General features: G+C 34.4%; 1 non-coding gene across 1 annotated transcript; it reads right to left on the bottom strand.

Annotated features, from left to right (window-relative positions):
• Positions 1–269: 269 nt before the first annotated feature.
• LOC141496780 (U6 spliceosomal RNA) lies at positions 270–376 on the bottom strand. The gene has a single exon (XR_012471169.1). It is a non-coding gene; the product is annotated as a U6 spliceosomal RNA (small nuclear RNA).
• Between the last annotated feature and the right edge of the window lie 22,278 nt (positions 377–22,654).

Raw genomic sequence — 22,654 nt, 5'->3', positions numbered from 1 at the left:
ATATAACAATGAAGAAGATTATTGCACATGAAACTGCAAATCTACTATGCCCAACTTGATATTCCTTTCAAATATACAACAGAATTGTCATGAAAATTTCTTTTTTCCTTCCCTCCCCCCCACCTACCATAGAGATAACTACAATTAGGCACAAATTAGTTATATGTGTATAAAATTAACACACATATGTGAAGTTATTATACACATGCTTCTATTTATTGATTCTTTCCATGAATTCAGATAACATTTTTATTTCAATGTCCTTTATGAAAAATATGGAATGTCTCATACATTTACATATCATCCTTATGCAAGGATTCTGCTAATTTCATCTATATCACTCAAATTTTGGTATGTGTGCTGTCAAAGTGAGTAAATTCAATTCACTTGGAAGTTAAGACATTAACCCCTTGATGTCATTGTTTCTCTTCGAAAATGAATGATGGAGGTTGCTAGGTTGCACAGTAGATAGAACACCAGCCCTGGAGTCAGGAGGACCTGTGTTCAAATTTGGCCTCAGATACTTAATAATTTCCTAGCTCTATGACCTTGAGCAAGCTACTTAGCCCCATTTCCTGGAAATAAAAAACAAAACAAAACAAAAAAAAAGAAAATGAATGATTAAGTAGTATTAGTGGCAGCCTACTGGCAACCCAACTAGCCATTTATAATTGGAGTGTTGTACTCCTTCCTTCCTCCCTCCAACCCTTCCTCCTTCCTTACTTCCTTCCTTCCTTTCCTACTTCCCTCCTTCCCTCCTTCCTTCCTTCCTTCCCTCCTTCCCTCCTTCCCTCCTTTCCTCTTTCCTTCCTCCCTCCCTCCCTCCCTCCTTCCTTCCTTCCTTCCTTCCTTCCTTCCTTCCTTCCTCCCTCCCTCCCTCCCTCCTTCCTTCTCTCCCACTGTCCACATGAGTACTCACATTTTTACCAAAAGAAATATAAATGTTGAACACTTAAATTTCACACTGGGAGCTAGATTTTTTTTTCCCTGCTTCATGTTTTCTTTCTTAAAAAAACAATGGGAAAATCAATTCTTTAATTTATGACTTCTTGAAATAGAGTTCTGAAAAACCAGGCTTTAATAAAAATTCATTGGGATTCCAAGGGAATTATGCCTTAAACCCAAATTACTTTGGCCTCTCACTCATTGGCCGGTAATAGGTCCTGACCCAAGCTTCATTTGTCACTATTTGGATTCTTTATAGCTTTGAGTTAGTGAAGATAGCCATTATTTCTATTCTGGAAAGAAACCTGAGGATTTTACTCTCCCAGATTGATGTTTTTTGTTTGTTTGGTTGGTTGGTTGATTGACTGGTTTTATTCATTTTTTTTTGAGTAAGCAAACTAGGCCCTCCTTTGCTAAATTTCTTATCCAGCCTCAAACAAACTGAGATCTGGTAAAGATCCTAGCTTAAAAGAGGTCAAGGTCTACAGGTATAACTGGAATCATTTCTGGGTGTTTTAACCTATGTCTTGCCATGGACTCTGAAGACTATGGAGGAAAGAAGGAGGCAGATGACTTTGCACACCTCTGCCTCACTTAAATCCAACTCACTTGCAAGACAAGACATCACCCTCCTGGTGTCATCAGTCCTCTTCAAGAATGAAGGTTGAGCAACAATTGATGGGTATTTAAATTACTAAAAATAACATTTGTTCAAAGTCATTCTTAAAACTATTGGTATTAATGTTCTTTTGGTTCTGCTAACTTTACTTTTTCTTATTTCATACAAATCTTTCCAAGACTGACATTTTAATGTGAATATGGATCTCATTTATGAAGTTCTAATACTTGATGCAAACAATGGCTTCTGTAAAAAGGAGTAACCAAGTTTTTTCTTCAAGTTTGTGCTATATATAATATACATATATGTACATACACATTAATATGCACATTCACATAATGTGAATATATACTTTAATATTTGCACGTGCACATATGAATACATGCATGTATGCAGGTGTGTTTATTTAAAAGCTAAACATAAATATTTTGATGTAGTAGATAGCATACTAGATTTAGATTCATGAAATCGGAGTTTAAATCTTTGTTTCTGTCACTGATTACATTTAATAGAATGCGAATGTGACTCTGGGAAGTAACCACTCTCAGCCTCTGTTATTATTTGCAAAATGGGGATAATTATATTACCTTCTTCAGGAACTATTTTAAGGCTAAAATAAAATATTGTGTATAAGATGTTTTTGTGAAATTTAAAGTATAATATAATTTGGTAGTATAATAATAATAATAAAAGTATCATTATCAAATTATTCTTACTATGATAGTTTAATTACTATTTGATTTGGGAGTTAGTTAGTGATTCTACTTTTCCCAGTTAATAAATTATGTGTCCTTTTGCTCAATTTTTATTTCCAGCCACAGAAAATCTAGGCAGGGGCAGAGAGGAAGCTATGCATCACTTCTAATGTATTTGCTTTCAGGAAGACATAGGGCAAGTATCAGATGTGAATTTTTGCATCTTTTTGTATCACTTTTATCCTTCTTACAGATAGGCAGAGACTAGAGTGCACAGTGTTTGATCTTAAATTATTGCAGTAGTTCATGATGGAATATTTATGAGTGAACAAATTAGGAGGGGTGTTCTACACATTCTTATGTATTTTTCAAACCTTTATGCAATGCTCATTATCTTTGAGATCTTTAGGGTGCCTCTACAGTGATTGGCTCCTTGACTGTTAATAAATGACTCAATCACTGTCTTCCAGCACCAGGAGACCAATGCCTGCTTCAAACTTGCTGCATAGTTTGTGATACAAGAAAATTACTTTCATCAATGGGTAATTAATATTTGTAATTTTACCTGCCCATTCTATTATAATAAAGTATCATAATAACCATGAGTCTTAGTGAGAAATGCTCATTGTCAACCAGAATAGAATTGAATTATAAACTTCTCTAATATTCTGAAATATATTATTGCAGAGAAGCACTTTAGATCATGAATAACAATCAGTAGTGAACTCCATATTCAAAACTCTCATAAATATCATGGGAGGGACCTTAAAATGCCATATCTTCCTACTGCTCCATGGATCATAATCAACACAGGTAAAACTTCATTATGAAGCTATTCAAATATGAACATGATAATAATAAATAGTTGTTTGGTTTATGATTTTGAAAAACAGCCGAGTAGCTAAGTGGTAGAGTGAATAACATGTTGGACTTGGAATCAGGAAGATCAAACTCAAATTCTGTCTCATTAATTGACTGTATGATCCTTATCAAATGACATAAACTTTCAGAACCTTAGTTTTTTCATCTGAAACATGGGATGTATAATACATGTAATATATACAAAGGTTGTTATAAGATTTAAAAGAGAAAAATCCTTGTTAAATTCCTTACAAGCCTTAAATACTATATATATATATATATATATATATATATATATATATATATATATATATATGTATTATACAGAGAGAGAGAGAGAGAGAGAGAGAGAGAGAGAGAGAGAGAGAGAGAGAGACTATGCAGACTATGCTTTTAAAGATATAATTCTGGACTTGGAATCTAGGTGACCTGAGTTCAAGTTTTCCTTCTGATACATACTCACTGTGTGACATTGGGCAAATTGCTTAACCTCTTACTCAGCAAAGACAATAGGTTTCAGGAATATGCCCACCTATATTGAGGGAGGTTGATCTAATGGTCCCATATAGCCTTGAAATCATGGGTTCAGTCCCCAATTTAGGCAATTTCGAGGATAAAATGCTAGACCTAAAGACAGGAAGGACTGAGTTCAAATCTGATCATATAAATACTAGTTCTGTGATCCTAAATAAGTCACTGAACTGCTATTTTCCTCAGTTTCCTCATTTGTAAAATGTCAATAATCATTGCACCTATCTCCCAGAGAGTTTGTGAGGATTAAATGATATATCTTTATAAAGGATTTAGAAAGTTCCTGGCACATGATCAGTGGTTTATAAATGTTAACTGTGATGTGTGGATGATGATTATAGGTGTAATCAAACTTCAACTAAAACTATGGCAGTTTTTCCTGAAGATATATAAAAATTTATCAGTCAGTTTCCATTATCCTTTATAGATTTGTCTGACTGATGCAAATCCAGAACCATTTTCCAAGCAACTATTTAGGGCAAGGTGAAAAATAACATGACTCATTGTATTGAGAGGGGATTGAATTTCAAATCAGGATGCCTTGGGTTCAATGATCCACAATCAAATCTCACCTCTTCCATGTAATACTAATGTTAGTCCCTTAAACAATATGGGTCTCAGTTTTCTAATCTGTAAAATAATGCAGTTCAGTTAGACATTTCTCTAAGTACTGGATCTTATGCATCTTTAGGGAGTCTTACATAGTTTTCAAATCAGATTTTACAAAGAAATATAAAAATTGCGTGGAATATCACTTCTGGAGAATGAATTATGATTTCAGGCTAGAACTGTGCATCCAAACTAGATATTCTTTGCAAACTAACATGCAGCAGACCAAGAATATTTTTTGAGAATACAAATAAGTAACTATATCAAAACTAGAGCATTATCACAGATAAAACATTTGCACATAATATTCCAGGCCTAACATCAGTCCCCCAAATTTTAAGAGTTATAACCATGATGAATACACATAAGCAATGATTCATGTGTATGTATAATCTCTCCTTTAAAGCAGATTCTCATCCCACTTTCTTAGTATAACAGTCTGATAGAACTGCCTGAATGAAACTCAGGAAGATTAAGCAATTTGTTTAAGAACGGAGTGTGCCCCAGTGGAAATACAAATGAATATCGATTCAAAGGACCAAGATTCAAATACTGAATTTTACTACTTTTAAGACATTTCACATGTCCTGGTGCCAGTTTCTTCATCTGGAATAGATGACCTTGGAAGCCCCTTTCTAAGTTTATGATTCAAAGGGTCAGAAACAGAAGATCAAGCTAGATCCTTCTCCTTCCTGGTCTGGTACTCTACCCATTATGCCAAACTATCTTTGTACTATTCTTTTAATTATTCCAAAACAAGACAGAAGGAGAAAGATGCAACTTACAACCTTTATTGAATAAGGAAATCAATCTTATGACTCTTCTTTATTTCAGCTCCCCAAATAGTGATATAACAGCTTTGTTTTTCCTAGGGGAAAAGCAAGGTGGGGAGGGGCATTTCTTATCTCTTTAAACTCTTGAATGCAAACTATTGACTGGTGGTTGACTGGTAGTTAAAAGACTACAGTCTATTAAAAAAAATACAAATATAGCACTATTACCATGATCACCAAGGGATATTTCCTGACCTTAATTTATGGTGAGGAAGACATGCAAGAAAGCCAATTTTCCAATTCAGATTCCATAAATAAGCTTTTAGACTGGCTGTTTATACTTTATTAAACAGAAGGTTTGTTAAAAAATGCAGTCTGAAGGTTTATTTTTTTTCTATTGACATTTAAGAGGATATGCCAGGTTAGGTTATCTGTTTAAGAAAAGACTAGAATACTTTTATTCTCTGAATAATAGTCTTCAGATATGTCTGTGATGCACCTAACTTTTGATCTTTTTTAAATTTTTATTTTTTATTCTTAGAAGAATGTTGTCTACCTTGTGAGATTTTTAAGCAGGATCTTTTCTTTAAAGTTAATGGTTCTGGGCAGCTAGGTGGAGCAGTGGATAAAGCAGCGGCCCTGGAGTCAGGAGTACCTGGGTTCAAATCTGCTCTCAGACACTTACTAATTACCTAGCTGTGTGGCCTTGGGCAAGCCACTTAACCCCGTTTGCCTTGCAAAAAAAAAAAAAAAAAAGTAAAGTTAATGCTTCTGAGAGACTGAAATTCCACATTTCCAGAGAGCATTTCATCCAGATTCCATAAGTAATAAGTGAAAAACAGCAATAAGGGACTAAGATGTACAAGAAAACCTAATCACTAGTAAAGAAAAAGTGAATGGTCCCTACTGAAGTGTATGTCTAGAAAGTGGCTTTTGAAGTTAGGCTAAATTTAAAACTATCCTCTTACTAATGTAGATGTGTGATTCTGGGCAAGTCATTTAACTTCCCAGTGGTCTAAAAAATCCCTTAAGAATGTAGATGAAGAGATGGGACACAGAAAGAAGCTATTACCACAGCTCAGGTGAAACATGATAAGGGCTTGGATTAGGATAGTATCAATGCAGTGGGACAAGAAGCAAATGAGAGAGATTCTTTGGAGAAAGAATAAGGAGCAGTGACAACTGAATATGCAGTGAGAAAGAAAAGAAAGGAACAGAGTGACAAGTCAAAGTAAGATTTTGAGTCTTGGTGACTGCAGGGGACTTTGAAAAATAAACTGATCTGTTGTTGTTTTGAGAGTTTTTTGGGGGGTAGTGGGGAAGAGGATGAATTCAGTGTTAAGCATAGTGAATTTGACATCCAGGAGAGACTGCCCAGTTGGGGTATCTAGTGAATGGCTGGAGACATGGGCTTGGACTTCAAGAGAGAAGTGAAGGCTGAATACATTGATCTGAAAGTCATGAACTTAAGTTGATAAAATAATGAAAAGACCCCATGGAGACAAGGAGGAGAGACAGACAGAAAGTGTGAGAGACAGAGAAACAGAGAGAGAGATAGAGAGACAGAGATACAGAGACAGAGACAGAGAGGGGTGAGATGGAGAGTGTGTGTGTGTGTGTGTGTGTGTGTGTGAGAGAGAGAGAGAGAGAGAGAGAGAGAGAGAGAGAGAGAGAGAGAGAGGAGAGACAGACACAGAGACAGAGGGAGAGAAAAACAAATATGAGAGAGGCAGACAGATGCACAGAGAAAGAGAGAGAGGAAGAGAGAGATGACACCAGGACACCAATATCTTTTGAAGATATTGATAAGTAGGACATAGAAGAAATGAATATTGAACCAGAAAGAAATTAAGAAGTTATCAGACTGAAGGAGAAAGAGGAGTGAGCAGGTTCATGAAATTCAAAGGAAAAAATTAATATCTAGAACAAGAATTTCTATCTCTCATTATTTCTCTCTTTGTCTCTGTCTCTGTCTCTCTGTTTCTTTCTCTCTTAGTATAATGGCTTTAAATGCACAGAATAAAACAAACCTGTTTTATTGAAATAAAAATCTAGAGAGAAGAGGTCTTATAAAAGACAATTGGATTTAGTAACTGAGACTTTTGAACTTTTGAAAAAATAATTTCAATAAAATGGTGAGATCAGACTTAATATGCAGTAGATGGAGGAATAGATATCTACAGCAGAAGTATAGAAATGAGATTTTCTAGGAGCTTGTTAGTGAAAAGGAAAAGAATGCTAAGATGACATTGATTTAAAGACAAAAGTTTGAGAACTTTTTAAAGTATTGGTGACATTGATTTTACATGTGCAACTTAGAATACTTTTTTCCATGGGGAAGGATGAGGAAAGGGAGATGAGAAAAAAATATGAAAGTCAGAAAATTACAAAAAAAAGATGAATTATGAATACTATATTTGGATAAAATTGTAAAAAAATAAAATCATATAAAAATGACATTTGAGTCGATAGTTAAAAATTTGGGAATGATGGAATTGTAGAGACAGGAAAAACAATTTAAAATTAAAATAATATATATGCACACATATGGATATATTTATCTATGTGTATGATACATATTAAAGGTTTTTCTAGGTAACGAAAGTAACATTCAGGGGGCATGTTGGAGAAGTTTAAAAAAATCAAAAAAAATGTACCCAGAGAAGTTAGAGGAATCCAAAATTAATTCTATTGGGTAATAAATGAGAGGCTAAATTTATACATTACGTTAAAGTTTATAAAACACATTATATTCTTTATCTCACTGGACCTTAACAAAAGAAAATGTTAGAATGAGTTATTTTCTTTATTTGATAAATGAAGAAAATGAGGTTCAGGGAAAAGAAATGACTTCCTTCAGTATTCCATAAATACCAGGTAAGAGATCAGAGGATTTCCTTGTATAAATTTTATTTTTGTTTGTGTTTTGGGTTTTTTTTGCAAGACAATGGGATTAAGGACCTTGCCCAAGGTCACACCACTAATTAACTTGTGTAACTTTTACTATTAGTCTCCCCTAGTCTCCACTTTCCACATCCTTGCAATTATTGGAGAATAATGTTATTTTAACCTAGGACTGAGAGCATTCAAATTTCATAAAAGAGACTAAGTTACTTGCTCAAGGTCAAGGTTAAGTTACTGAATCAGAACCAAAATTCATTCCTTCTGACTCTGATGGCAAAAAACTATGCTTGCTCTGGGAAGATTTCATTTGTTCTTTTTCGTACAAATAATTGATTTGGTTTATTTGATTTTTTTCAGGGGGAAGAAATTTTAAGAGAAGAAATCCATTAAAACACTTAAACAATCATACCCCTCTGAAATCCATGCCCTCCCTGAATAATGACTGTGCTGATGTTTAGATGCATTTACTTTTGATTTTGAAGTTATCTTCAAAGCCATCATAATGTATGTTTCATTTCCTTGCTCTCCCTTTTTCAGAGAGTAATAATATTGTCATGACTTTCAATGGAACAGAATAATAATATGTTTAGGTGTAAAAAACATGAATCTGAAGGAATATAGGGTCTTGAGGTCTATGCTTTATTTGAGAAATTAGGAATTATCTATAGCCTATGAATACATAGATGTGATGTCAGAGGTTTAACCTGATGTTCACTACTATAACCTGTAACAAAATAAGCCTTTTGTGTTAAGAAAAAAGGAAGAACAGAGATTTTTATTTCTGTTGATTATATTCTCATGTTTATCTTTGTTATAATTGTTGACTCAATATTATAGCATTAATATTCAGTAAAATATCATTGATTGTTTTAAACAATTAGATCTGATGCTTAAAAGGACCCATGAAAATTATCTATTCCATTCCCATCATTTTACAGAGAAGGACATTGAGGCCCACAGATATGATAAAATTTGCTCAATGTTATAAAAGTAGTTTTTTCTACACAGATAGAGTTGGCATTCAAACTTCTGCTAACTAACTTCATTTTATAATTTTTCAACCTCCCTTACTAGAATATAAATTCTAAGAGCGCAGGAACTGCTTGTTTTCTTCTATTTGTATTTCCAGAGTTTACCTTTAACTTGACTGATAATAATAGTTATAATACAAATATTTCTCACATTTTTCTATCTATCTATCTATCTATCTATCTATCTATCTATCTATCTATCTATCTGCTGCTATTGTGTAGTAATTCTTTTATGTCTGACTCTTCATAAACCATAGCACACCAGGCTCTTCTATTCTCTACTATGTCTCAATCTGACCAAATTGTCATTTATTGTTTCCATGATGCTATCTATCTCATACTTTGCTATGCCCTTTTCCTTTTGTAATCAGTCTTTTCCAACATCAAGGTCTTTTTCAATGAGTCTGATCTTTTTTATCATGTACTCAAAGAATTTAAGTCTACAGCTTCAGTACTAGACCTTCCATTTAATAGCCAGAATTAATTTCTTTAATTATTGAAATTGCCAACACCACAATTAAAACTTATCAATTCTGCGGCATTCAGTTGTCCTTACAGTCCAATTTTAACAAATATATATTGCTACTGGAAAAATAATAGCTTTGACTATATGGACTTTTGTCAGCATGGTGATATCTCTATTTATTAGTATTATGTCTTAGATTTATCATAGCTTTCCTTCCAAAGAGCAAGCGTATTTTAATTACATGACTGCAATTTCCATTTTCAGTGATCTTTGAATCTAAAAATATAAAACCTGACACTGCTTCCATTTCTTCTTGTATTTGCCAGGAAGTGATGGGACCAGTTGCAACATCTTAATTTTTAATTTGTTTGGAGTTTTTTATTGTATTTTATCATGTTGTTTTAAGGCATCTTTAATACTCTCCTCATTTATGCTTATCAAGAGACTTCTTAATTCTCTTCATTTTCTGCTATCAGAATCTTATCGAGGACAGCTAGGTGGTATAGTGGATAGAGCACTGACCCTGGAGTCAGCAGGACATGAGTTCAAATCCACCCTTGGATGCTTATTACCTAGCTGTGTGACCTTGGACAAGTCACTTAACCTCATTGCCTTGTAAAAACTAAAAGAAAAAGAAAAAAAACCAGAATGTTATCATCTACATATCTGAGATTATTGAAATTTTTCTTTTTCTTTTTTTTTAGATTTTTTTCAAAGCAATGGGGTTAAGTGGATTGCCCAAGGCCACATGGCTAGGTCACATTTGAACCCAGGTACTCCTGACTCCAAGACTGGTACTCTATCCACTGCGCCACCTTATTGACATTTTTTAGCAACTTTAATTTCAGGTTTTAATTTATCCAGCCTTTCATTTTATATGATATATTCTACATGAAAATCAAACAAAAAACAGACAACATACAGCCTTGTCATACACTTTATTAACAATCAGTTGTTCTAAGCTCAGTTCTAACTGTTGCTTCTTAACTCATATAAAGGTTCCTCCAGAGAAAAAATAAGATGATCTAGTGTTCTCATATCTTTGAAATTCTGACATATTTTTGGTGATCCTAACAATCAAAAGTTTTAGTGTAGTGAATGAAAGAAAAGTAGATTTCTTTTTCTGTTTTCTATAAGTTCCTTGCTTTGTCATTTCAGGAAATGTTGGCAATTTGGTCTTTAGTTCCTCTTCCTCTTCATAAACCAGCTTGCTATTCCAGTAATTCTCAGTCTTTTTTAGGTATTTTTGGTTTACTTTATATTATTATAATAATCTTGTTGAGAGAATAAGCATAAAGCATCTTCCACCCCAGAAAGATGAGAAGCCTCAAGAATAGTGAGAGAGGAAAAAAAAGTGGATTTCAGTCTGTGTTCAGACTCTAACGACTCTGTCTCTGGGATGAGGTGCCTTCTTTATCATAAGTCCACTAGAGGAGTTGCTTCAATATTTTACCCACAATTGCTATTACTAGCTGTACTTCCTTCCACTCTATTCCTCCCCACTCTCATCTATTCCATTCTCTCTCTCTCTTTTCACCCTGTCCCTCTTCAGAAGTGTATTGTATCTGAGTACCCTCTCCCATGATCTTCCTTCTCTTCCAGCACCTATTCCCCCCTTCCCTCTCCCCATTCCTCCTTATCTCATCCCTTTCCTCTCATTTTTCATCTAAGCTCAGATAGATTTCTGTAACCTATTAAGTGTGTATGTTATTTCCTCTCTGAGCCATTTTTTGATGAGGATGAAGGCTCACTCATTCCTCCTTGCCTTCCCCCATTCCACTCCATTGCGAAACTTTTCTTATTTGAAATATCTCAGCCCCTTCTTCCTCTCCTTTCTCTTACTAGCAGTACTTTCCATTATCACCCATTGACTCCATCTTTTTATTATATTGTACCATTATAGTCAGCCCATTTCTGTGTCTTGTCTATATATGGTCCTTCTAACTGTTCTTATAAATGAGAAGTTCCATGTGAGCTATCAGTATCTTTTTCCTATGCAGGAATACAAACAGTTCAATATCATTAAGTTCCTCATAGTTAGTCCTTATCATCCACCCCCTCTATGGTTCACCAGAGTCCTGTACTAAGAGATCAAACTTTCTGTTTACCTCTGTTTGTTTTAGTAGGAAAGTAGGAAAGTTCCCTGTTTCTTTGAATGTCCATCTTTTCCCCTGAAAGAGGGTGTTCAGTTTTTCTGGGTAGTTGATTCCTGATTGTATACCAAGATCTTTTGCCTTCCAGAATATCATATTACAAGCCCTATGATTCCTTAATGTAAATACTGCCAAATCCTGTGTAATGCTGACTACAGAGTCATGGTAGTTGAGCTTTTTGTTTCTGGCAGCTTTTAGTATTTTTTCTTTGACTTGGGAAATTTGGAATTTGGCTATAATATTCCTGGAAGTTATTCTTTTGGGATCTCTTTCAGGAGGTGACTGGTGAATTGCCTCAATTTCTATTTTACCCTCTGCTTCTAGGATCTCAGGGCAATTTTGCTGTATTATTTCTTGAAAAATGAAGTCTAGGCTTTTTTCCTGGTCATGACTTTGGGGTATCCCAATAATTTTTAAATTATCTCACCTGGATCTGTTTTCAAATCAGTTGTTTTTCCAATGAGGATATTTATTTTTATATTTGTCTGTTTTTTTGCAAGGCAAATGGGGTTAAGTGACTTGCCCAAGGTCACATAGCTAGGTAATTACTAAGTGTCTGAGGCCGAATTTGAACTCAGGTCCTCCTGACTTCAGGAATGGTGATCTATCCACTGCACCACCTAGCCACCCCTCCAATGAGATATTTAACATTTTCTTCTAATTTTCCTTCTTTTTGTTGTAGTTTTGTTTCTTCATGATGTCTTGCAAAGTCATTGGCTCCCTATAGTTCCATTCTTCATTTGAATAAGTTATTTTCTTCAGAGTGTATTTTTTATCTTCTTTTCCAGCTGGCCAATTCTTCTTTTTAATGTATTCCTTCTCCTCATTTGTCGTTTGTGTTGCTTTATTCAATTGTCCTAAACTGGTCTTTAACATATTATATTCTTCAGGTTTTTTTTGGTTATTTCTTTCACCAAGCTGTTGACTTGGTTTTTATGATTTATCTGCATCACTCTCAATTCTCATTCCAATTTTTCCTCTAGCTCCCTTAATTGCTTTGCAAAGTCTTTTGTCAGCTCATCCATAGCATGAGCCAATTTTCTATTTCTCTTGGAGGTTTTGGATGCAGAAGCTTCAACTTTGTCATCTTCTGAGTCTGTATTTTTGGTCCTCCATGGGACCAAAGTAATTTTCTATAGTCAAATTCTTCTTTTTCTGTTGTTTGCTCATTTTCTCAGCCTATGACTGATTTACCTTGCTTCCAAGGCTTTGGGGGATTTGGGGGACAATCCACAGGGTCCTTAATACCTACAAAGTCTTATGAGAGGATCTGACTGCTCCCTTGCCTCTGGGATGTGGATGACCTCAGGCCCTCCCCTGTGAAGAGGGTCCCTGCTCAGCTAGAGTAGTTTTGGGGCCCAGACTGCAACCTGGATCTGAGTGGACAAATATCAGAAAACTGCCCCAGGGTGAGCAAAGAGACCTTTGTATTCTCCCCTGTCCCCCTTAGCATCTATGGGCTGAGAGCTCTGCTGATTCCCCTGAAGGCTCTCAACTCAGGTCTACTCAGACACTTGCCTTCCACTCTGGTGCAGCAGAGTTCTCTCCCCACCCCCTTCCAGCTGGCCCCAGTAATCCTTGAACGCCCAAGAACTCTGGAAACCACCCCCTTTTCCAGGGACCCAAGAGCCCAGCCCAGCCCAGCTGTGCTGCACAGTTCTGTGGCTTGGACTCTTTCCAACCCCTTGTCCTGGTGAAACAGACCTTTCCTGCAGGACTTCTAAGTTGTCTTCGACTGGGAAATTGTATCACTAAGTCTTTTTATGGGTTCTGCCCTCATAAATTTTGGCTAGAGTCATATTTTGATGACTTTTGGAGTTTTGGGGGGATCAAGTTTCTGGGAATTCCTCTCTTCTTGCAACCATCTTGGCTCCATGCCTCCTAGTTTGAAGAATCTTAAGCCTAATCTTACTCATGTGTGAAATGAGCACAATTGTTTTGTAATTTCAATATTCACAGGGATTGTCATTCTTTGGGAAAGGAATAAACTGATCTTTTCCAATCCAATGATAAGTATTAATTTTTTTCAAATTTATTAGCATATTTTCTGGCATTTTGATAGCATCATCTTTGAGAGTTTTAAATCATTCATCTAGAATGTAATCATTTACACTCACATTTTTAGCATTGCTACCCAAGGTCCAGTTGACTTTATTCTTCAGTAGTTTCTAGTTCAGTTAACATACCATTGTGATTAATGATGATATTCATATTTTCTTTTGAAGTTCATTTTTATATTCTTGTCTCCTCTTCCTAATCTCTTTATTCAATTGAATTTCTATCATTTTAGATTTTTATCTTGCCCATTTTTGCATGAAAAGTTCCCTTGATATTCTGTTTTTTCAAGAATTTCTTGTTTGTTTTTTTTTACATTCTATCATCTATCAATCACCTATCTTTCTACAGCATTTTCTAAAAAACAAATCCAGGACTCTTTCTTAGAAGATCAAATTTACTTTCATAAATTAAGTTGAGATGGGGTCAGGGGGAAATGACGTAATTGATATTTGTCCTTTGGAAGGACCCATTGAAGATGTGATTGAACCAGGAGAAGGTAGAGCTAACATTTTAGCATTGAACCTTAGCACTTGATAATCTTGCCTATATATAATCAGACTGGTGATCTGAGTGTAAAATTATTGTGAAGCAATAGATTTTCAATTTATTCAAGATTCTTGCTTACAGCTAAGTATAAAAATGTGACTATAGGAATGTCTTAATAGAAATATGATAGTAACAAGTTATCTGCCAATTAAAGGCTATTTTTTTCTTTTATAAAGGATAATTGAATGAGATAACCTCTAAAGACTCTAAGCTTATGGTATAATGAAATAATAGAGTTTGCAATTTTATGTATGCTCATTTTTATAATGTTCATATATTTAAATACTTATTTTGTTGAAGGTTCTTCAGTTCAAAAGAGTAATAATTATTTGTTTGATCTATATTATCTTGGGTTTGCTAAAGGCAACTTGTCTCTTTACTAGTTTTTTTCAGACCTTCTTACTGTTATTTAATCTGCAAAACTCTGCTCCTTAAAAAGTAAGGAAACTGAGGCACAGATGAGTAATGGACTGGCCTAAGACTGAAAAAGCTTGTTGGAGGCAAAGCTGGGGTTAAAACAGGATAAAAAAATCTCCATGATATTTGTGTTTATAGAATTCTTTTAAAAGAGAAGTTACTTCAAAGGGACTATCTCTTTTTGAGTTGATTTTCATTTCCCTGATGACTGCCTGACTTCCCAAAGCTGACTTTTTACAAAGATCAAACTGAGATTTTCAGCACCAAAAAAGAATGAAGGTGTCCTGCATAATTTTTTCTAAGGAATCTTAATAAAATTAAATGCCAATGTGATTATTGGCAATAATCAATCAAAACCTAAATTATTAGTTAAGCAGAGTATTCTACATAAGTTCTCTGACTTTCATAAATTCCTTTTTTTAAATATTTAATTGAATACTAATGGTATAGAAAGAACTGTTCTGTGGCTGGTAATGCACAAGAATTTTATACAAGAGTTTCAGGTTTAGGAAGCATGCATCTTAGTAGGAAATATTGTACTAGTACATTTTTTATTTTTTATGAGACATATCAGTTTTAAAAATTAACTTGTTAACCAACAGATAATTCAACAATTTATTAGGAGGACAAAGGGCAAACAAAATATGTTCCCCTCACCATGTGAATAAGTGATATGCTACTTGGATTAGGGAACTGCAAAGGAAAGTGTTATGTGAAGTCAGAATGGGGAAGGTCTCTATTGTAAAGGGAACCTAGGGCAGGTTTTATTGAAGAGGACTTAAATGAGACAGACTTTTCTAGACGGGAAAGAATTCAGTGGACAAAGATAACAAAAAAGTGTGGATAGTTGACTGATAGAATATAATGTTTGCAAAAATGGAGGTAAAAAAGACCACAGTTTGCCTGGAGTTGATGTTGTATAGTAAATTGTATGACAACTCTCAACATCAAAAGTTTTAATTACCTATATCCTTTATAACATCATGATTTTGTCATGTCAGCACATCTCTTTGGTTGAGTTTCAGACTGAGGTAAGATACAGATGATGTTTGAATCACCCTAGACAACACTACTGAATCCATGACTCAATCAGAGGTATAAATTAAGAGCAAAAAAAAAATGGTTAGTCAATATTGGAGGATTAGTGTTTCTAGTCATCTTCTGAAATCAAATGACATTACATGGGAATAGTGTATTGTGTTAAGTTGAATAAAGTACACTACTTCTTACCTATATATTCAAGAGGGATTTGAAGCAGTTAGCAATAATGGTTCAGGTGTATCTTGAGGAAGTAAATGCCCTTCAGATATTATATCAGTCATCAACAGGATGAGGATATTGAACCTAGAAGGAATGTCATGCTCACCATTGACAATGTTATCTAAAAGACTAGATTGTTAATGGACAATATATCTATATCGTATATCAGAGGGGAATAACTTGAATAGATTGAAGAAAGGTGTTTGTTTCTTCAGGGTAGACCAAAGGGAAGCTATATTTATTCAATATATAAATATATATATATATATATATATATATATATATATATACATATATATATACATTCAAGAAAAGAACTAATTGTTAGAGATGAGGAGAAAGTTGCATGCCAGGCAAACTTCATGAGAAGTCCATTAATTGAAAAAAGTTTCCAAAATTCAAAGTCAGATCAACAAGCATTAACCGAGTGGCTTATGTAAATACATATATATATATATATATATATATATATATATATATATATATATATATATATATATATATACCAGGCCTTTGGCACCTAGTATATGGTATGCACATAAATGTATGCATGTGTATTGTGTGTACACATGTGTGTTTAAATATGTATGTGTATATAGTATCTGCTGCCATAACTTAATGAGTTAAAAGCATGCAAACAAATATAATGCACAAGCATTACAAATACAGACAAAAGTAAGAAATAATTCCAGAAGAAAATCATTAATGTTAAGGAAAATTGTAAAAGGTTTCTTGCAAATGGTCATTTATTTTACTTATTTTTTAATTACAGAACAATTTTATTTATTTCTTCAACTACATACAGTGGAAGATTTTTCAATTTTTTTCAAGTTTTGTGGTTTACGATTTGTCTCTCTCTCTCTCCCTTCCTTTCCCCTATCTCCCCAACAGAAAGCAATCTGATATAGTCTCTATGTTTATAAGCATGGTAAGCATAGATCAAGATGGAATGTATCATGAGAAAAGAATCAGATGTAAAAGGAAATTAGATATAAAAGGAATTGGATATAACAAAATTACATGGTACATAATTCAACTTTTAAAAATTGAAGATAATGAGCTTTTATCTTCATTTATATTCCACAGTTCCTTCTCTGAATTCAGATGGTATTCTCCATCGCAATTCCCTTAAAATTGTCTTTGATTATCCTATTGATGAAATGAAAGGTCCATCATGGTTGATCATCACCCCATGTTGTTGTTAGTGTGTATAATGTTATAGTTCTCTCATTTTACTCAGCATCAATTAATGCAAGTATTCCCAGGTTATTCTGAAATCCCATCTGTCATTAATTCTTACAGAACAATAATGTTCCATCACATACATATGCCACAATTTGTTCATTCATTCCATAGTTGATGGACATCCCCTCAATTTCTAATTCTTTGTGACTAAAAAAAGAACTGCTATGAATTTTTTTAGATAAGGAATTTTTACCCTTTCTCATGAGTAATTGTTCATTAAATGAGATTTGAAGGAAACCAGGAAATAGGAGAGAGAGAGAGAAAGGAGAGAGGGAGAGCATTCTAGACATGGGGAACAGCAAATGACAAATAATTAGAATAGAAAGATATAGTATCCTGTGAGAAGAAAAAAAAGGATGTCAGTCTAATCCCTGGATCTGAGTATATGGAGAGGTATAAGTTATAACATGATTAAAAAGGTAAGACAAATACAGACTATGAAGAGATTTAAAAGACAAATAATTTTATATTTTATCCTTATGTCAATATCGAGTCACTGGAGTTGATTAAATGGGGGAAGGGGATTGAGTCATATGGTAAGATTTGAATTTTAGGATAATCATTTTGATACTTGAGTGGAAGATGGTCTGGAAGTGGTAGACACTTGAGGCAGGGAGGCAGTCAGTATGGTAATTCAATAGTATAGGAATATGATAATCAAGGCTATACAAGGGTCATGATGATGACATTGTAGAGAAGAAGAAATATATCAAAATTGTTATGATTTTAGTAGAAATGACATAAGACAAAAACTTATTAGATAAAGGAGGAATGTGATGAAGAATGAAGTGTCAAAAATAATGGGGTGCCAGCCTGTATGATTGGTAGGATGGTGGTAGCAATAAACTATATAAAAGGGAAGATCTTCAGGGGAAATGTATTTAATTCATTACAAATATCAAGTTTGATTTCTATGATACAACTACCTCAAGCTTATAATGGAGAGAGGTCAGGAATAGACTGATGGATTTGAGAATAAATCATATAAAAACAGTAATTGATTCTATGGGAGTTGAGATAACCAAGTCAAATAGAATGATTTTTTCTAGTGCAGTACTTTGATGGATACCCACAAATTGCAAGCAAATCTAGAAGCCAATAAGTGAAACAGAACAGGTCCAACATCAAATAAATCAAAGCTCTCTATAGTTATATGAACAAATGCTCTAAATTATTATTGATTAAAGAAATGCAAATTAAAAAAATACTAAGGCACCACTTCACACCCTTATTAGCTAATATGAAAAAAGTGTAAAATGATAAAGGTTAGAAGGAATATGAGAAAACTTAGACACTAAAGCATTGTAAGTGGAGTTGTGAATTGATTCAACCATTATGAGTATGTGGAAAGGTATAAGATATTTTGAACTATGTCCAAAAAGTAATAAAATTTTGCATATGCTTTGATACAAAAATTCCATTACTAGCTCTGTATCCAAGAAATTTTTTTTAAAATATGGAGATAGAATTTATTATCCTAAAATATTGACAGGAACTCATTTTACGGGGGCTTAAAAATTGAAAATTAAGGGAATACCTATCAATTGGGAAATGTCTTGTAGTATGTGATTATATTGGAATACTGTTGTTCTATAAGGAATGATGGAATATTTATTCTAAGTCACTAGACTAAGGAAGCTTTATTAGGCATATTCTGGTGTCTTTCATGCCACAAACTAGGATCTTTAATGGCCAAACAGCGAAGCAATAATTTTTCCAAGAAATCATTGAGTTTCCAGACTTCTCTGTACAAATGCTTAACAATGGGGAGGCTAGGTGGTGCAGTGGATAAAGCACTAGCCCTGGAGTCAGGGGTACCTGGGTTCAAATCAGATCTCAGACACTTAATAATTACCCAGATTTGTGGCCTTGGGCAAGCCACTTAACCCCATTTGCCTTGCAAAAAAAAGAAATGGTTAACAAATGTTGTGTTTTAATTCCAAGATGAATTGTAAAATCAACAGCTAAAGTTAGCCATGTAGGAGAACAATATTTGTGGGTTATTCCTTTATTCTGACAAATAAGCAGAGGTTAACCAATAGGGAAACAAAGAATGAATCTAAGGAAGCATAGATAAGTACTAGTACTTTTCCATTTCACTTCCATATGAGATCCAAATGACAAACCAATATAAAAAGGATTTACTAATGCTACTACTCTGTATGAGGCAATCTGTATCTTCAATAGATACAAAAAACATAAAAAAAATAGCCACCTTAGATGCTGCTTTGAGTACACAATCATCTAAGGACCAAAATCTTGTATCGACTCTCCCTCCAGTTTAATCTTGGCTTATAGCATTTTCAAGTTTTACTATAAGTACTGTAATTAATTCGGATGTTGTTTTCATCCTTGTTGAAGATATCAACAACAAGGTTGAAAACGTCATTCTAAAAAAACAGGGCAGGAGACACATGCTTGATTCACTCCATTTGTTCCTGTGAAAGTGTAAAAGCCTTGTCCAATATTCAGAACCCATGCGAGTATGCCAACATGGAACTTGTGTACAATAGTGATGAACTTCTCTGTGTAACCAAATTTTGCCAAGATCTTTCACAAGCTCATGAACAGCAGGACAAAGTTTTTGATTGAGTCAGCAAATATTTTATATAGACAGTTTTATATTTATTTATTTTAATAGATTAAATATAATTTATATAAAAAGATTTTTATATAGAATTTTCTTGGCATTGCTTCTGGAGTTGTCCAGAAGCAAACACTATATTGACTATTCTCTAGTCCATTCTGAAGCTTCTTTATCTCTCAGGTAGGTGATCATCTTTCCGGGGAAGAATCTTTCTATTAAGGAGGAATCTGTGAAGAATCTTTCCAGCAATGACTAGGAGAAAGACCCAACTGCAATGGTCATAGTACCATCTACTTCTTTTTTCCTTATAGAGATAGACAATAGAGGTATACTTGGACTCCTGGTGATAGCCCCTTCTTGCCATATAAGCTGGGAGATTTAAATCAGATTTTGTATGATCATTGGACTTCTGTCAAATAAAAATCATCTGGAATAGAATAAGCACTATTTACTTAGCTACATGAAAAATTAATGACTTTCAAAACCCCTTCAATTGAAAGTTCAGCCAGAAGGGGATGACTTCAGCCTATGGATATGTTCAATGGCTTCAGAACAGATTGAAGAGAACATTAAGAAAGTGTTGAGCCCAGTGCTCCAGAATCATGTGCTTATCAACAAAAAGCAGTGTGGTTCTATCGGTGCTCAGTAGTTGAGTTACACCAGAGGCCTTTATAACCTAGTCTTCAGGCCTCCATTAATAAAATGAATTATTACTAGCAGCATAAAACTGAATTTAATCTTCCTTCTTTTTGAGTCAAGAATTCTAAACTTCACTTGCACTTTCCTTTTGTTGGAGTTAAATGGTGTGTTCTTAGAGATAGATGAGATATTCTTGGGTAGACCCAAGTAGAATTCTCATTTTTCATTTAGTAATTTCTGAATTTCTGCAACATTTTCATCAAACCAATCTTCATGTCTATATTTGGGCATAGATGAGTAAATGCAATGCCATATACCAAATCTCTGTATGCTGCCCATTCTTTTCCTGCTTCCTTTTTCCCAACTCTGATTTGGCTCAACTTTCCCTCCCAGTTAGCAATAAACTGTTCAAATATGGGAAAGTGCTTTATTCTGTTGATAGTAAATCTTCCAGTAGTCACCTTACCTTCGGGTCACCACTTTTTTGAATTTGAGTCTTGGTTTGGAGAGGAAAAGCACATGATAAGTCTGGCACTCTGCAGCACACATCACTTTGTGACTTTCATATCCTTTCTGTCTATTCTCCTTACAATTGCTTCCAGAATTGGCTGTGAGGGAATTTTATGGCATTTAGGCAAATGAATGACTATGTTGGTAATAAGGTCATTAGCTGCAAAAGTCTCCAGTAGCAACTGACCAGTGCTATTGATTCATTCTTCCCAAAGACTCTGTCACCCACATTAATTATAAGAATCTCTAGGTCTTTCTGAAATTTTTTTACAACCTTATCAGACTCTGTCAGAGTGGAAACATGTAAACTGATAAGAAAGGTGTTTCATTTTCCTTCAAGTGGCAATCACATTGTCATGAGACTGTCTTTCACTCACTCTGAGAGACCATTCAAGCTTCTTAACTTGATTAATTTTGATTGCAAACCTATACAAGCATCATAGTACTCTCCATCAGTGCTCACACCAGAGGAAAACAAAAGTGTATCCAGCTCAATTTTCAGTAAATTGGTTTTCATTGGCTAATCTTGTTTCACTCAGTATTGTTATTTGGATGTGATGCCTGCTGAGGTCTCTCACAACAAAATCTGTTTGTCTTTCATATCTTTTGGATTTTGAGTTTTCATAACTATATGAACACTCTATGTACCAATAGTGATTGCAATCATCTTCATGAAAGATTTTGTACTTTTTTTTGGCCTTGACCACAGAGGAGGATCTTACATGTCATGGTAAACTGTCCAGGGTTACATTATGTGAAGCAAACAATTTTAGGGCACCTCTTCATGCTAGGAAGTGAGCAGTGCAGTCCTCAAAAAAGACTGTTCTGATCCCAGGGGAACTATTGAATCCCACAGTTACTTTAGTCCAATAGGAAGACAACTCTATGTCCTGGGCCACTTGTGTGCAGGGCTGTAATACAGTTCCCAGTGTTTCTAAAACCTAATACATCATCACTTGTTTATTGCCATAGGTTGTTTTTTGCCATAGGATTTTGAAGTAAATAAAAAATGAGAAAATGATATGGATGATGTGTTTTGATTCATGCAATAAATTGAATTTAAGTTAGATAGAGTTACACAAAATCCTTGATCTCACTCTGGCTTTCAATGTTATCAAAGTCCAGTACGAAAACAAAAGTCAAGATGATTGGCAGTGATTCAGGATACAGAGCATGACCTTGCGGTCTTTTTTATCTAACCAAGCTCTAAGCACTCCACAGCACATGCTCCTATGTCCTTTCTGTCTCATTGGCACAAATTGTTCATTTATACCTATTCTGCCATATATTCATACACTTGAGGTAGACACCCCCCCTAAAACATCACTGGTTTTGAGGACCATTGATTGTCCTTAACTTGATTGAATCCATCTGCTAAAAGAATTTTACTTGAATGTTGTCACTGTACATGAAACAATTTCTTAGTCACAGGTGAGAGTTGGGTAGGAGGTGAACAACAGAGATAAGAAGGCCCTGAAATAACTCAGAAGCTCTCTTTCCAGGACTACTAGCACTTCCTTAACACCTCATATATTCCTTAACATAATTTTGTCATGAACCAGTAAACATAGTTTTTTTGATATTTTCAAGTTTAAACAGCTCACAAAGTAGATCACAATGACAGCTGAGGATGACAATAATCCAAGTCCTGTGTTTGAAATGGTAGTCTAACCAATTCAATGGAAAGCTACTTTAGATCAAAGGACAGAACAGTTATGATAATATTTTTGTTCTTTGTTTCTGAAAATTTCCCAAAATATCAGCGAAGTGATTTCAGCAAGCATGTGAATTGGATTTGAGGGAGG

Source organism: Macrotis lagotis, chromosome 8 (genome assembly GCF_037893015.1).
Source record: "Macrotis lagotis isolate mMagLag1 chromosome 8, bilby.v1.9.chrom.fasta, whole genome shotgun sequence".
In the NCBI taxonomy this organism is placed as follows: Eukaryota; Metazoa; Chordata; class Mammalia; order Peramelemorphia; family Peramelidae; genus Macrotis; species Macrotis lagotis.
The sequence above is the reverse complement of the archived record's forward strand: the minus strand, read 5'-3'. Positions and strand labels throughout refer to the sequence as shown.